This window comes from Pagrus major, chromosome 4, assembly GCF_040436345.1.
Source record: "Pagrus major chromosome 4, Pma_NU_1.0".
Lineage (NCBI taxonomy): Eukaryota > Metazoa > Chordata > Actinopteri > Spariformes > Sparidae > Pagrus > Pagrus major.
The window spans coordinates 444,046-457,031 of record NC_133218.1 but is presented as its reverse complement, the minus strand read 5'-3'; positions in this window follow the sequence as shown (position 1 = coordinate 457,031).

The following is a 12,986-nucleotide window of genomic DNA, read 5'->3' as shown; positions in this document are numbered from 1 at the left end:
GAGGCTAAACTGAACGCAAACACACAGACACAAACACCCTTGGTGTTGCTCATGTTTACAGCTTATTTAGAGTAGAACGTGAGCAGTATATTTGTTACATCAGCAATAGCTTCTGGGTGACATTGGGGGTTCGTTGTATATTTTGAGATAAGCTAATTCACAACAGCTAAGATGCTACGTGCTAGTCTGTTCATGTATGACCATGGATGTTAATAAACAGTTGAGTTCAACAGCATGAGTCAGTGAGCTTCATGACAAGGTCAGACCCATGCGATTAACTTGAATAATATAATGATCAAACTCACAGGAATAACATGAGGCCAAATTAATTTGTTTTTTTCTTTGTGAACACAGCTAGTTTCTTAGCCTTAGCTAGCTTGGTTTGCGTGTTTAGGTAACCAGGCTTCATTCCGCCAGCTCCACACAGGTTCCACCTTTTGGCCCATTTTTTGATTAGCCAGAGTAGCCAGAGGTGGAGTCAAATACTACCAAGACTCAGAGCTTCATTCTGTCACTTCAGAAATGCATGGGTGATGTCATGTTGGCTATGTCCATTATTTTTGCAGTCTATGCTAACACTTTGGACCTCCTTGAATAGTTTTTTTTTCACACCTCACTCTCTTTGACAAAACCAGAGTTAGTGATTGTTGGCACATCTGTAGCGGATCCACCTCAGCACTGTTGCATCCCACAGGAAGGTCATCTGGGGTACATTCAAACAAACACAATTTCTTCCCCCCACTTTGCAGCCACAAACCTATCAGTATGATTGCAATCCAGAAGGGAGAGTTTTCTCACTTCTAAAGAAGAAGAGCTTTTAACATTTCAGACAGATTTACAATAGGGGCCTGGTGGGACACCAGGACCAAAAAATTGACACCACATGATGGAGTTGAGATCTGTTCTCCAGTTGAATGAATCAGACCTCATCTTGAATTGGTATTAACTGTTTATCTAATGGCTATAAGCATCAAATGAATTGTATTTAACGATTTAGCCTGAATCTCTGTCTGCCACAGAACACATAAAACTTTGAAGACATACATCTGCATGCATTCCAGACTGATTTGAACGTTAAATGCTTCTTCCTTTGCAGCAACCTTTTTAAAATCAGTATAAAGTGACTGTTTTATTCATTCGTCATTATGCTCTTTTTCCTCTTGTTACTTGGTTACTTTTTTGCTCCTTTTTGTTTTGCGTGCTAGTTTTGATTTTTCTTAATTTGATAACCAAGTTTCAACGCAAACTGACTTCGTTTTTTTATAACCTTGCTACCATTTTTTACAGCCTTGTGGTTTTTTTTAAATAAAGCCAGTAGAAATGCAGTAATACTTTGCCATCAACCAGCTGAGACCCAAACAGACAGCCCGTCTGTACTAAGCCTACGAACACTAATCTGCTTCCAATGCCAAACCATCAAGAAGAAACTTGGCAGAGCCTTTTAACCGAACCACACTTCGTCTCTGGGACCATAACACCCAGAGTTCGCCGTGAAAGGATTCCGGCTTTTGGTTCTGAGTTTTCAACTCTGGAGTGGTCACATCTTAAAGTAGGATAAACCACCCTCTCAACTGCTCATGAGTTGGCTGATGTCAAAATTAAAATAATATTAATAATATTAGTCTTATTGACAGTAATTCAACCTCCAAATTTCGCATTGTCCTTCAGTATTAGCAATAGAATCTGTAGTGAACAGATTATTTCCTCCACCATTCTCATTCTCCTCATTCAATTCACTATCATCATTTTGACTGCTTGTATACAGTAAATATCCATGTCTGATCATCATTTAATTTAAAATCATTTGTGATAATATCTACTTAGTTAATAAACATTTTTCATTTAGACCCAGTCGTAGTTCTGTGTATTCCTTTGAAGTGGAGAACGGAGATCAATTTAATTAAGAAGTCACACTTTTAGATATTTGAGAAATTATTTGATTTCTATTTTCCTCCTTGGAGGTGGTACCCCTAAAATGAGTGCATAAACACTGAGATTCCACTACACATCGTAAAGACAAACTGTTACGTCCCTTTTTATTGTCCAGGGGGAACAGGGAACGGCAACACGACAAACCAAGGATTTAGACAAGATAACATTAATGGTTAAAGAAAAAATGTTCTAATGAGGGTGAACTCACAACTTGGTTTACAATATGTGGGGGAGGAAAGGAAGGAGGTGGAGTGCCAAAGCAATGAAATCAATAAAACAAAACAAGGCCTATACTCATTCTTATTCACAACACAAAAACCTCTGTCTTCTCTAAAAAAGGAGAGTTCAAAACAACTTTCAAAACGATACACAAGTGGCATCCATCCACCGCTAAACTAGTGTTTTTAGACAGTTTACTACGTGATGAAATGTACAGGGCACCCCAACTTACCTAACTCCTTTCTCTCACCACATACCTTTACCAATCCAAAACAAAAACAAGTCTGCCTGAGCATGTGTATTATGTGAGGACCAAATAAAAAATGAGAGAGTGAGCTCCTCAGCCAGGCTCCCTTTTATTGGGCCTCCAGTCAGGTGATTGGCCACCCCAGAAATTACTGCAACAGGGGGCGGTGGCTTCATGGCCTCTCAGGTGCAGCTCGTCACCTTGTCAGCACCTGAAGGAAAACTAGGGGAGGGAGAGACAGAGAGAGAAGAGAGGGAGAAAGAAAACAAACCCTCTGCCCCTGCTGGGCACGTAACACAAACCAAGAAAATTTGGGTGAGTTATATTTTGTCCCTGTCAAGTTTAAATTAAACAGTTTTACAATGATACAATTCCTGGTTTTGACAATAGAGTCAGATAGCTTTGCTCTCTCCAAAGCTAGCGATAGCAGTTGTTTCTGGTTAAAAAAAAGGATTTTACACTTTAACAATAAGGTCTATCTCAGGGATCATCTCCATAATGTTGTCAAGTACTTGGAATAACAATCTGAACCTGTCAGTGGCTAATATCAACATTTAAAGTGGATGTACTTTGACTGTGTGCATTTGCCAGGAGGGATTCCATAGCAGCTGGTTTTGTGGTTGCTGACTGCAGCACTCTCGCAGTTAAATGGATTCATTTCAAAAGTTGTTGTCCCCAATACTCACTTAGACAAAAACAAGGGAAAATAGTGTCTAAGTTGAAAAATACCAAAATTACCCTTGAACTCATTTCACATTATCGGATTAATTTAGATGGTCAAAAAAGGTCTACATTCTGTTGTGACCAGACAAGGTATACCAGCCAAAGCTCCAAAACACTGCATCTTGCACTTCCTAAGGAACCCTTTTTTAATCTTTCATTAGATCCTTAATGCAAGATAATTGCCCATGTGTCAGGCGAATGGCGGAATAGAACCCAAGAGAACGACACAAAAGCAGTCAAATGCAGTAAACTTCAGTTTATTCGGGTATTCATAAACAAGCAGGAGTCAAACCAGGTAATCAATCCAATCAAGGTAACAAATCCGACAAGGAGCAGGCAGGTAGAGTAGAGTCCGTGAATTCAGACAGGGGTTCAAAACAGGCAGGTCAGGAGCAGAATACAAAACGCTGACTGGTTCCTGACTGGTTTGACCAGGGCCGGCTCTAGCCCATTTGGTGCCCTAGGCGAGATTACTCCCCCCCCCCCCCCCCCAAAAAAAAGAACACCATCATACAATTGAATGACAACATCTGAACCATGTGAACACTCACAACAGTTTTATTTGAACAACAACAATGAACTTTCAAGTCACTCTTTCCAGCATGTGTTTCAACTAATTTACAAATAACAGCACATCAGGCAATAAACACATCTGAAGCAAAAATTATGAATAACCATAGTATTGTTCAGTAATGTGACTGCAGCTGTAACATGCAATTACATAACTCACCTGCTTCAAGCTGACTTTCTGCATGACGCCTGACTTGTAGCTGTATTCAAACATAGAGTACATCCATACTGTTAAGTTTGTTGTGTCATTCTACTTCATTTAATAAATTAATTAATAAGGTTTGATATAAAATAGGTACTGTACAAATAAACTTCATTTTATTTGCCTAAAACCTAGATTTACTGTAATTGCTAATAAGCTTGTACCATTCAGTCACAACAACAACAACAACAACAATAATGATAATAATAATCATAACAACAACAACAACAACATAGCAGTGCATAAGAGACCACAAACAATTGGCTAAACTTACATGCTTCAGAGAGTGGTGTGGATGTTGCATCAGAAGGCCCCTCTCCGGCAGCTGTTAGGGGCATCTGGAAATATTTTTTGAGCGCATCTAGACAGATATAGAGTAGATTCACTTATTACTGTACAAACAAAAAAAAAAAACTACAGCAGACAGAATAGGACAAACAACTGTTGCAGCTTGCAGCAGTTATTTGCATAAGTGGTGTGTTCAAAATAACATTTATAATTACCTTATAATAAAAGATTCACTACTATTTCACAATAAACAACACAGAGTACAACCTGCACAGGTGGCGCATCCGGATGGGTTGGCCTCTACTTTGATTCATGATTCATTTATCCTTCTTAGTAGCTATCAGTGTCATTGTCTAGCGTAAGCCAGCGTTGCTTTATTTCAACCTAGCTAGCAAGCTAATACAAATGAAACGTCTTCACACAAAACGGCATTTAAAAAAAGATGACATAATGTTACCTTTATATTGGGACTTCTTCTCCTCCTCGTTTCTTCTCTTTCGGTATCGCGCACACAAGGCCTTTGACGGCCGTTTCATCTCGCAAAATAAAAAAACATAACCTGTCTGTCACTTGACATGACACCTATCTGACTCTCTGAGGTGCGCAGCCAATGACCACACGTCACGTGACTCAGCACCACAAGTGAGAACCTCTGCCTTGGCTAAGAGTTGATTCTCCAGTAGCCTTTGAAGACCACAGCGGATGTGCTGAACATGCTCCCACTTGGATCGGGAGAAAATAAGTATACCATCCAGATACAAAAACACAGTTATTGAGCAGGTTCGAAGCACATCATTGATGAGTCTCTGGAAAACAGCGGGAGCATTATCCAGGCCCAAAGGCATTACTAGGTACTCGTAGTGTCCACTGAGTGTATTGAAAGCAGTCTTCCTCTGACGCAATGCCTTCCACACTTCATACCCCCAGTTTGTAATGCCACCTTTCTATTATGAACTTGTTATCTGCAAGCCAAAACTGAGATGGCACCAGGGTTATTTTCCTCGCACCTGACCAACGTCCCCCAGAAATACAGAAGGAACAGTTTTAACAGGCTGTGTCAAAAGTTTCCTGAGGACAGTGGGACTTCTCTGGACATCAGGCTGCCTCTGATATACAATCTCCTCCTCTTGTCATTCCTCCCCAATTTCAGTCTTAAAAAAGCAAAGATCAAGATCAGTATCAGTGTGTGTATGGATGTGAGCAGAAAAGTAACATGAGAACACAAAAGGCACACTGTGACAGCCAGGCTGTCCACGCCCTGTAAGGGGTTTGGTTTGGACCCAATAGCAGCACAACGACAGGCGGGTATTGTTGGTAACAAGCTTTATTTTCACCAGTGCAGGAATTAATGGCAGTAGGAAAAACAGTCTGTCTTCTGGCCGCTGGCCTTTAACAGTCTCTGGTGGGGATTGTAGATTTGGTTCAGCCGAACCAAACCAGGATACTGGTGAGTAACGTCCGTGAAGCTCAGTCTTGTACTCACTCAGTGCAGGCATAATCAGGGCCACAGAACTGCAGGATGCCACAGAGGAGACAGGAGTAACACTCACTCTGCAGAGCTGAATCAGGTAATCACCGGACAGCCCAGGGAGCAGACAGGCAGAATCCAGAAAGGGACAGGCGAGGCTCGTGGTCGGGGACGGAAGGCAGAGGTGATTACCAGGGGATCGGTCAGGCAGGATGGTCAGAGGCAAGCAGGGTTGAAACCGGGAGATCAGGCAGAGAAGCGCTGGAGAGTCTGGTGCAAGCATCGAGAACAATCTGGCAATGAGTGAGAGTGGAGCTGGAGCTTAAATGCAGCCAGAGCAGAGCAGAGAGCACAGGTGAGTGGAGTTGGCTTGATGAGAGGGGTGTGTCTGATTGGCAGATTGAAGCAGGCAGGTGCAGAGTGGTGAGGCAGAGCTGAACTGTGACACGCCCTCCTTTTCCGCCCCCTCGGTGCGCTGTGCGGCGCTGATTCGCCTTGGCATTAATGGCGCCAGTTTTTTAAATCTCCGCCTCTGCCGCTGTGCTGGTGGGTTGACAGAGAGTGGTATGCTGTCGGTGGCGTCGGAGCTCCTATGCTCAGTAGTTAACAGTGAGCCGTAAATCCTCACCGCATTATCTGGCGATAGAGACCCGAACGGACCTCTCTTCCACCGGCAACACCCGCATCATCTGCTGTCTCCCCGCATCTCCTCCCGTTAACAGTGAGCCGTAAATCCTCACCGCATTATCTGGCGATAGCGATCCGAACGGACCCCTCCTCCACCGGCAACACCCGCATCATCTGCTGTCTCCTGGAACCCCGCATCTCCTCCCGGAGTGGATTTCCCCCCCCGACAGATACACAGACAGACAGACTTGACTGACTGATCTCCCAGGTACTGAGCCGTTTTTTTTCCCCCTCCTTCTTCTCGGCCTGTGTTTTTTGTTGTTGTTCCGGAAAGGGTTTTTTTTCTTGAAGAGTTTTTTTTCTTCTTCCGTCTTTTTTTTCTCCCTTCAAAATAAAATGACTGAACGTTGATTATTAATGAACTGATTTTGCCCTGGACTTTAATTATTGAATTGTTGACTTTGCATTGAAATGAAGTGTTTTTGTGGTTTATGTTGATTGAGTGCTGTTTTTTCTGGTTGATTAATGAGCTGTACACTGTGATGTGTATTGCTTTTGTGGGGATTGGCTGTGTGTGGTTTAAAATTGTGTTTGGGTTCTAAAAAAATCAAATAATAACTATCTTATGTGTCAGGAGAGAGACCTGACTGGCACCCCGAAAAAAAACAAAAACAACCAAACACTCCCTCACATTAAAACTGTCACATAAAAAATGGCACCCCAGTGGGACTATAAAACTAAAAAAAATAAAACCGGAAAACCTTTTGCTTAAAGGATCAACCAAACAAAAACAAAGAAACAAAGCAGCCGTGGCAATTGTGAAAAAGTTTATTTTGGAAACAAAGGAAACAAAGGAACAAAGGGAAACAAAATGACAGCTCAACCTCAGACCTTGTTTGAGATGGAAGGATCAGTGGAGGCCAAGGTTGCACCGGAGTTGCCTCTCACATCACATTCATTGCTGGACATGGACCTCACCATATATCCTGACCTCACAACTCTCTTAATTCCTCAAAATATGGAACACACAGATGCAGGGAGAGAGGAACCTCAGCCTGCCATTTCCCCTCCTCTGGACCAAGCCTCTGGGTTTAGGATTCAGCAGCAGCTGAAACAACTGTTGGAGGATGGACATCGCCACCAGCAGGAGCTCAAGGAAAATCTGAAACAAATGACAAAACAAATGACCTCCCATACTGACAAAGTAACTGAAACACTGACTGTTCAACTACATGAGCAACAAAATAATGTTTTCAAACACATGGAGCAACAGTTTGAATATATGAGAACGCAATTTAACGCAGCACTTGGATGGAGGTTAAAGCATCATCACACTGAACTGCTCAAAGATCTTCACTACATTCACCCCAGTGGCAGAGGCCATAACTCACCTGCAGGGGGAGCTCTCCTGTTGCAAAGAAACAATGAAACCCTGTCAGAGGAGGTGAGCGCAGTTAAAATTTCTACCACCTTTGGGCATGGAAGCGTTCAGACCCAACCACAGGCACCACCGTTCATCTCAAACTGACATAGATTACACTCCACTGCACATCCAGACATGCAAGAAGTCAATTTTGGGTCACCTGGAGGATCCGCCATTCAAGGAGAAACAAAGAGCAGGTTCATGGGAGCATGTCCTGTCAGGCTACAATTTCCTACTTTTGGAGGAGTGAATGACCCCTCAGACCCCCTTTAGTACCTGGAACGATGTGAGGATTTCTTGGCCCTTAACCCACTCACTGATGAGGAGCTCATTGCCACCCTGAGAAATGTGCTCCACGGGACTGCAAGAGATTGGTGGGACGTGGCCCACCTGAAAGTCCAAAGCTGGAGAGAATTTCAGGTACAGTTCCGTGCTGCGTTTTTGTCTGAGGATTATGAGGATGAATTGGCAGAAAGGGTGCGGAATAGAGTTCAAACAGAGGGGGAAAGTGTCCGTGACTTTGCGTACATGTATCAGGCCCTGTGCAAACACTGGAAATCAAACATTGAGGAGGAGGAGATCATTAAACTGATTTAGAAAAACATAAACCCACAGCTAGCCAGTCAGCTGAGGAGCAGCCAAGTCACCTCTGTTGATGAGCTTGTCCGCCTGGGTCAGCAACTGGAGAAGGACCGAGAGAATCAGCTGCAATATGAACAGAGGAAGACTGTAAAGAAACCACCATCTAAACCTGCTGCATCTGACCCTCCTGTGCTGGCCTCTTCCAGAGACAACCCCGTGAGACAAAACCAACCCAGCCATAATCCCCAAGTCTACTGTTGGCGCTGTAAAGGAAGCCATGCACCAGCCTCTTGCCCCCAATTCAACTCAAACCAAGCTTCTTCTTCACCTAGGCCCCAGCAACAGCAACCAGACAAACCATCCTATAACCAAGGAGGTCATGCCACCCTTGGCTCCCTTGTTCCCCACAACCATTCTGAAGCAGGCTCCTCTACATTTTCCCCTGACAGTACCCTTCCCTGCCAGCTGATGGTGCCATTGGTCCATGGAAAGGAACTGCCATCCTGGACACTGGTTCATCATACACGCTAATCAACGAGAGTGTATGGTCAGGAGTAAAAAAGCAGCAGGATGTGATGAAGCCCTGGACGAGGGGACCTTTGTACCTGGCAGATGGAGAAAGACGGCAGCCTTTAGGATGGAGTGAAATGACTCTCACAGTTCAGTCTCAATCAGTGACCTTACCCTGTGTCATCTTGCCTGTGCACAGCCTCGTTTTCCCCGCAGTGGTGGGTCTCAACTTCATTTATTTCTCTGGCCTGCAATTTGATGTCTCTGAGAGCTGTTACTAGTTTAAGTCCAATAAGAAGCGCCAGTTTCAGTTTCTGAGAGAATCTACAGGAAGGTCAAATGCCGAGCATCCATCCCACCTTGCTTTCTTCTCTGCTATAGCCCCCACCAGCCTACTATCCCTGCCGCTAAGCCAAGATCTCTTGGAGGTCGCCGCCAACAATGCCCACCTAGATGATTTTGGTAAAAGACAGCTGTTGTGTCAACTACAGAGGAACTCGGATGTCTGCACCAAACAGCTGGGTTGCACTGGAGTTCTTACTCACAAAATCTTTCTCACTCATGAAGTGCCAATCAAACAGAAACCTTACTGAGTGTCTCCCAGTAAACTGCAAGTGATTAAAGAGCATGTGGAAGAAATGCTAGGAAAAAACATCATTGAGCCATCCTCTTCTCCGTATGCTGCTCCCGTGGTCCTGGTTCCTAAGAAAAATGATCCAAAACTGAGATTTTGTGTGGACTACAGAAAAATAAATGCTGCAACTCACACCGACGCCTATCCTCTACCTAATATACAGGAAATCCTGGAATCACTGGTAGGAGTGATCACTACATTGGACCTGAACAGTGGCTACTGGCAGGTCACGATGGATCCTGACAGCTGGGAGAAAACTGCATTTATCTGTCCCCTTGGCCTTTACCAGTTCAAAGTGATGCCTTTGGACTCAAAAATGCCCCTGCCACTTTTCAGCGGCTAATGGAGCTTGTATTGGGAGAGTTGCGTGGACCCACCTGCTTGGAGTATTTAGATGACATCATCATTTATTCCCCTGACCTTGATCAGCATAACCTCGACCTTCAAGCTGTCCTTGATAAATTACAGGAAGCAAATCTCACAGTCAACATGAAAAAAGCCAGTTCTTTAGGACATCACTGAAGTTCTTGGGTCATGTTGTTTCCGCTGCTGGTGTGGAGGTCAATGCAGAAAAGACCAAGGCAGTGCAGGACTTCCCTGTACCTCGGAACATGAAAGAGCTCCAAAGGTTCCTTGGAATGGTGGGGTGGTACCATCGCTTTGTGCCCGGGTTCTCTCAGCTAGCGGAGCCCCTCCATGCCCTGAAACGGAAAGGAGCAAGGTTCAATTGGACACCCTCATGTCAGGCGGCCTTTGAGGCCCTGAAACAACATTTAACATCACCACCAATACTCGGACATCTTGATTTCAACTTACCATTTGTCGTGTACACAGATGCCAGTGATGATGGTCTGGGGGCTGTCTTGGCTCAACAGACGGGGCTAGGCTCAGAGCAGGTCCTTGCTTTTGCCAGCCGCACCTTAAACCAAGCAGAGCGGAATTATTCCACGACCGAGCAGGAATGTCTTGCTGTTGTATGGGCACTGGAAAAGTGGAGGTATTATCTGGAGGGCAGACCTTTTACAGTAGTCATGGATCATTCTTCCCTTGTCTGGGTTTTCAAAACCCAAAAACCCAGCACCCGGCTCATTCGGTGGGTGCTTCGCCTCCAGGAGTTCTCCTTCACAGTAGAGTACCGGAAGGGAAAGTACAATACGGTGCCTGACGCATTGTCAAGAGCTCCGGCAACTGACCTCCAAAACCCCCTCGCCACGTGTGCTGTTGTACTACGGTCAAAAAGGGATACCACCAAAAATCTCCAGGTAATGGATGCTGACATCTGGAAAGCTCAACAGGAGGATGCTGACACCTGTACCCTGTATGAGAAGATCACAGAAAATGGTGAAATCTCTGAGAACCTTACAACAAAGTATACAGTGTTAGAGGATAAAGTGTACCGTGTGGTGCAGTTACCATATAAAACTCTGTACCAGGTGTACATACCTCCTTCACTCCGGCCCCAGCTTCTCCATCATTACCACAATGACCCTCTCTCTGGCCACCTGGGACGATACAAAACCTATAAACGGTTACAAGCCCTTGTGTACTGGCCTAAGATGAGTCTGGATGTGAGAGATTATGTGCGATGTTGCCAGGTTTGTCAGATATACAAACCCAAGACCCGCAAACCTCCTGGGAAACTGCAACAGACCGTAGTGGCTGGACCCTGGGAGATTCTAGGGGTTGACCTCATGGGCCCTTTTCCTCGGAGCTGTAACGGGAACCTTTACCTCATCGTCTTTGTACTACTACACAAGGTGGGTGGAGATGTTCCCCCTTCGCAGAGCCACCACTGAGACTGTCTCTCACACCTTGACAAAGGAAATCCTTACACGCTGGGGTGTGCCTACATACATCCTTTCGGATCAAGGCCCCCAGTTCGTATCAGCCATCTTTGAAGAAGCCTGCAAACGGTGGAATTTGAAACAACGGAAAACAACCCCATATCATCCGCAAATCAATCTGACGGAGCGGGTCAATCGCAACATAAAAGCCATGATCGCCTCCTACGTGCAGAACAAGCATAAAAATTGGGACAAATTCTTACCTGAATTCCGCTTTGCATTGAATTCAGCGGTGCATGAGTCTACGGGAGTTACACCTGCAGAGCTCAACCTCTGTCATCCCTTAAAGGGGCCCTTGGATGCTGAGTTGCATCCCCGACTGAGTGACCCAGACACACCTGCCTATGCTACTGCAAGCCGCCTAGGAGAGTTCAAAGAATTTGTAAAAAACAATTTGTAAAAAGCAAGACTAAGGCAAAAACACAGGGATATTTTGCATGCAACGACCGCATTTGGATCCGCACTCACCCTTATTCAAAGGCTGACCAATCTTTTTCTGCAAAGCTGGCCCCTCGTTGGAAAGGCCCCTATCGTGTTACCCAGAAGGTGGGACCTTTAACTTATGAGGTGGTTTTGGAGGACACTGGGGAAGATCTGCGTGTCGTTAATGTGGTCCAGATGAAGCCCTGTTATCCCACAGCTGAAGAGGTGGACCGGAAGCAGCGTCATCGTCTCCTGGAAATATTTCAGCAGGACAGTGATGAAGAAGATTTCCTGGGCTTCTCCACCCCAGATGTGGTTGGACCCATGCAAACCAAGGCCGAGGGAGGTCGGAAGTAAGCCCTCTGTTCCGACTTCTCTCAGGGGGGGAGGAGTGTGACAGCCAGGCTGTCCGCACCCTCCTGTCCGCCCCCTTGGTGCGCTGTGCGGCGCTGACTCGCCCTGGCATTAATGGCGCCAGTTTTTTAAATCTCCGCTTCTGCCGCTGTGCTGGTGGGTTGACAGAGAATGGTATGCTGTCGGTGGCGTTGGAGCTCCTATGCTCAGTAGTTAACAGTGAGCCGTAAATCCTCACCGCATTATCTGGCGATAGAGACCCGAACGGATCCCTCCTCCACCGTCAACACCCGCATCATCTGCTGTCTCCCCGCATCTCCTCCCGTTAACAGTGAGCCGTAAATCCTCACCGCATTATCTGGCGATAGCGATCCGAACGGACCCCTCCTCCACCGGCAACACCTGCATCATCTGCTGTCTCCTGGAACCCCACATCTCCTCCCTGAGCGGGTTTCACCCCCGACAGATACACAGACAGACAGACTTAACTGACTGATCTCCCAGGTACTGAGCCGTTTTTTTCCCCCTCCTTCTTCTCGGCCTGTGTTTTTTGTTGTTGTTCCGGAAAGGGTGTTTTTTTCTTGAAGAGTTTTTTTTTCTTCTTCCGTCTTTTTTTTCTCCCTTCAAAATAAAATGACTGAACGTTGATTATTAACGAACTGATTTTTGCCCTGGATTTCGATTATTGAATTGTTGACTTTGCATTGAAATGAATGTTTTTGTGGTTTATGTTGATTGAGTGCTGTTTTTTCTGGTTGATTAATGAGCTGTACACTGTGATGTGTATTGCTTTTGTGGGGTTTGGCTGTGTGTGGTTTAAAATTGTGTTTGGGTTCTAAAAAAATCAAATAATAACTATCTTATGTGTCAGGAGAGAGACCTGACTGGCACCCCGAAAAAAAAAAAAAACAACCAAACACTCCCTCACATTAAAACTGTC